The following is a 5,207-nucleotide window of genomic DNA, read 5'->3' as shown; positions in this document are numbered from 1 at the left end:
AGGAACTGAACTAAGGCAGTGGCAGCAGGGATGGAAGGGGAGGGAATACTTAGGAGACAGAATCAGCAGATCTTCAGGATGGGTTAAGAAAGGAGAATGAGGTAAATTAGGATTAAGTTTGGCTGTGACAGAAATCCCAAAATAACAGTGGCTTAACCAAGAAAGAGAACTCTATTTCCCCCTATGTAAAAGTGGGCAGGCCAAAGCTCATATGGCAGCTCTATTACCATCAAGGATCCTAGCTTTTTGTTCTGCTGTGCTCAACACGTCATGTTCCAAAATTGCTGCTGCAGCTCCAGACATCACATCTGCTTTGTAGCCAGTAGAGAAGGGGAGAGAGAATCTTTCTCAAGAATCTGTAGACACCATTTCTGTCATATTCAATTGTCCAGACCTTAGATACATAGCCACACCTTGCTACAAAGGAGGCTGGAAAAGGTAGTCTCCTTCCCAGGCAGCAATTTCCTCCCTTAAATATTGAGAGTTCTTTTACTGTGGAGGAAGGGGCAAGAAAGTACTGGAGGACAAGAGACAATTAGCAGTCTTTGCCAGTGGGTCTGGGGTTTTGTCTTGGAGCCTATGTTTAAAGACTGCCATGAGTGATTCTGAAATGCACCCAGGATTAAGAACCACTATACAGGTGATGGAAAGCCATTGAGTATTTTGGAGTGGAGGAGTCAATAAATATGTCTATTGAAAAACATGACAAATAGGTACTCTTGTTCAGAACATATGTTTTTAAGTGGGGAAATATGAGGTTGAGAGACATGTTAGGAAGAAACTGAAAAATTATTCATACAAGAGAGGATAAGAATCTGAGCCTAAGGCAACAGAAAAGAACTGATCATTTAGAAAATGATTGCAAATGAAAGCAAGGAAGGAAGAGTGAGCATTAAGAGACTGCAACTTTTTTGTGTGTTTGTTTTTGGTGGCTGGCTGGTACAGGGATCCAAACCCTTGACCTTGTTGTTACAGCACCATGTTCTAACCAATCACTCTCTGAGTTAACCAGCTAACTTGAGATTGCAACTTTCAATGCCTGAGCAACTGAGACTGGACAAGAAGCAGGTTTATGAGAGGAAAGGGGACATTTGCTGTTAGATGTGTTGAGCTGAAGATGAAAGGGAAAAAGATTCAGAGAGAAATATTCAGAGAGCAGGTGGGGAGGTGCAACTGGAAATTCCAATGAGAAGTCGGCATAGGTTTGGGGCTGTCCTTAGAGAGAGACAGGGAAGGCATGAAAACAGATACATGAATATGCCATGTGAACAATTGAAGAAAGTGCCCATCTGCATATAAAATTAATATTAGAACCGAGTGCTGTGTGGCACAGGAAGAACGGGGAGGAACTGGAGTGAGCCCTCTGGCTTGCATGTGGGATGCTCAGGCTTCAGTAAAGAATGCATTCTATCTTCAGACTCCTCTTCAGACCACCAGTCATGCTCAGGGGTCAGATCCTCTCTGCACAGGAGTCCCTTAGATAGCAGTCAAGTGGGAAGCTGGAGAATTGCTTTGAAAACTCGCCCATCTGTGTCCCTCCTCTGAGCCTCCTGTGTCTGGTAAAATGGCATGCGAGGAAAGGATTTATTCTCTATTGACTTGTCTAGGGAGCCTGCCAGGAACTGAGGAGAAAGGTGTAAAATTATGTACCAAGATATCTTCCTGGGAGCCCTCTGATGTTATGCTCACCTAACCCTTCTGTAAACTGCTGTTGTTTAACTCTTTCTCTCAGCCTAAAGGACTTCCACAATGAGCTAGAGCAAGTATGAAGTATAGAATTGTAAAAGCAAATCCAAATTCTGCTCTCCAACCTCTACTTGCTTTGAGGATCCAGAGTTAGAAAAATAGTAGAAAATTCTTTTTTTTTTCCCTGTGGCCAATATGGGTATCCGAACCCATGACCTTGGGGTTACAAGGCTGCATTCTAACCAACTGAGCTAACTGGCTAGCCAATATTAGTAAATTATTGTTTTTGGCAGCTGGCTGCGACAGGGATCCGAGCCCTTGACCTTGGTGTTCCAAGGTTGTGCTCTAACTGACTGAGCCGACCAGCCAGTGAATAAGTTCTTTACCAATTAGAAATAACAAAATGTTTTTAATCTTCTATGTCTATGCTTCCAATTCTTTTGAGACTGAATTCTCTATACAAATACACGATTGCTTACACCCATGTTTGGACACCCTGTAATTCCCCAGATCTCTGCGTTCATCGATACAGAATGATGCTGTCCAATATAGTAGGCATTTGCCAGTGGGTATTGAGCACTTGAAATGTGGCTGGTCTGACTTGAGATATGTTGTAAATGTAAAACACAGTAGATCTCAAAGACTTAGTATGTGTGGTGGACAGACTCTATGATGGCTCCCAATAATTCCTGCCTTCTGGTATTCACACCTTGTGAAAGCACCTCTCCTTTGAGTGTGGGTGGGAACTGTGATTTGCTTCTAGCCAATAGAATATGACAAAAGTGATGTCACTCCTGTGATGACATTACATAAGATGGTAACTTCCATCTTGCTAGCAGACTCTATTGACTTTCTCCCTTGCTGGCTTTGATGAAATAATCCACCATATGGAAAGGTCCACATGGCAAGGAACTGAGAGTGGCCATCAGGGAATTAAGGCCCTTAGTCTGATAGCCCACAAAACCGAATCCTGCCAACGACCATGTGAGCTTGGAAGCAAATCCTTCCCTGGTCAAGCCTCAGATGAGACCCCAGCTCTGGCCAACACCTTGGTTGCAGCTCTGTGAGAGACCCTGAAACAGAGGACAGAGCTAAGTTGTACCCGGATTCCTGACCCACAGAAACTATGAGACAATGTGTTCTTTCAAGCTGTTAAGTTTGTAGTAATTTATTACGTTGCAATAGATAACTAATGTAATACCCCCCAAAAGGAATGTAAAGTATCTCATCAATAATTGTTTAATATTGACAACATGTTGAAATGATAATACTTTGGATATGTTGGGTTAAATAAAATATTTTATCAGAATTAATTTTATCCACTTCTTTTTACTTTTTTATGTGGCTACTAGAAAATTAAAAATCTGCGGTTTGCATTATATATAACTGGGCAGCACTGGTATAAAAGTCCAAGGAGACAAGAATTTCGTGAAGCTTATGTAGCCTAGCACGCTAGAGGGAGTTGGTTGTCATAACTCTCACTTACTGTGCATGCTATTGAAACAGAAAGTAGTCTATCACTTCTAGAGAAGAATGTTTCGTCCTTTTTGATAATGGATAAAGCTGTTGTATAATTTTTGCCCAAAGGTGAAATATGCTTAGTCTTCTTACTTTTGGATGCTGCCTTCAGGGTTTAATTTGTTTCAAATTAAGAGCAAGTGGCAGATGCAATTAAAGAGAAAAAACAATTGCAAATTAAGCATGATATTTTGAGTTTCCTTATTTGCTAAGGCAGCCACACATTCAGGGAATAAATGCTAATTATTCTGAATGATTTGTTTATGCATTGTGTCATTTGTTTGCCTTTTACTGATTAACGCTCCACCATGTATGCTACATCCTGTGTGGCTAATTAATAAAGCCAAAATGCCATGACTAGTGATTCTGAACTCTGAGAAATTGTTTTGAACTACACCCCCTCTGGAAGGCCCTATTCATTTCCCCCTGGGTTCCACCCCTCCTCCTGCCGGCACCCCGCCCCCACCCCTCCCCCCGGAATTGCTGCTGTCTAGACTGATTGATACTGATGTAGGGTGCTGTGACCCTCCAGTGTTTTAGGACAGAAAAAAGTGTTCAGAATAACTAAAAGGTAACTGAGACATTCCCCTTGGGTGCCCTGGGCATGGAAACTGGCTGTTGTGCCTTTAAAATAAGATTTTAAAATATTTGTACGTTTCTTTAAAGAGAGTTTGAGAAGTTTAGGGAAGAGTGAGGGACTTCCAGCAACAGTGGCGCCCAGTATCTCCTCTATTGTCTCAAGCAATTTAGCTGGCAAAACAAAACAACCACAAAACAAGTTAACCCTGTTTGATATTACTTCATCCATGTACTTCGGCAAGTGTGTATCAAATATTCCTTCAGACCACATGCAGACCTGTTTGATATTACTTCATCCATGTACTTCGGCAAGTGTGTATCAAATATTCCTTCAGACCGCATGCAGACCTCTCCAGACAGGAGTGTTTTATTTTTATTCTTTTTTTTTTTTAATAATCAGATTTTACTTTATTTCAGGATAATTTTGCAGTTGAAAAATGACATTTACTAAAGCCACAACATTATTCATATGGACAAAACTTTTATAGCAAAACCTTGGTACATGAGTATTAGTAATCTGAATATCATCTGGAGATAGAAGATATTTAAAAAATGAAAATGATGTATATTCCAAAGGCTGTAAGAGGCACAATACATATGCTTCTATTGGGTCTGCAAGCATTACACTATAACTCATTAAATGCGATCCGAGAAGTTGCAGAACTTTCAGCACTATGTACTGAAAAGATACAAGGGAATATCATAGGTGTTCTTATGTGGAAAAAGGATGTACTACCAAGACTACAAAATAGGAGCAGCAAGCCAGACCAACAAACAATTCCTTAGGTTTTGGAAGAAGTAATACATCTGTGGCTTTTTCATGTTTGTTTCTGAGACTGGTTAGCAAGTCTGGCAAGTGGAAAGAAGAAATTAGTCTATGTTGAAACATTAAAGACATAACTTACAAGGCATCTGATATTTAACAGGTTCAGAACTGGAAAAGAAAAATTGAGCTGGATCTTAAAGAGTAAAGTTACAAGGTCTTCTGTAGCAAAAAAACCGTTTCCTCCCACCCAGCCTAAGAAACTCTATGCAGGCAAATAGGTGTTTTCAAATGACATGGCAGAAAAATATTTAAGATAAATAATTAGAATTAATTTTCTTTTCGCTTTTAGTAACAATAAAGAATATAGGTCTTCCAAGGACCAAGAAACTGAATTTGGTCCTTAATATGGAATTTTCTTATGTTTTTTAAAAGTGTGGGTTAAAAAGTATTCATGTCAACAGTGTATTCACATGGATAAAAGATGAATGTGGTAAAAACAAGAAAAAAGGGCCGGTCTGTGGCTCACTTGGGAGAGTGCAGTGCTGATAACACCAAGGCCACGGGTTCAGATCCCTATATAGGGATGGATGGTTTTTTTTTTTTTTAAGGGAAAAAAAAATCCCTTTTTTTTTTTTTTTTTTTTTTTTTTTTTTTTTTT

This window comes from Galeopterus variegatus, unplaced genomic scaffold (assembly GCF_000696425.1).
Source record: "Galeopterus variegatus unplaced genomic scaffold, G_variegatus-3.0.2 Scaffold1414, whole genome shotgun sequence".
NCBI classification, from domain to species: Eukaryota; Metazoa; Chordata; class Mammalia; order Dermoptera; family Cynocephalidae; genus Galeopterus; species Galeopterus variegatus.
This window is presented reverse-complemented; position numbering follows the sequence as displayed.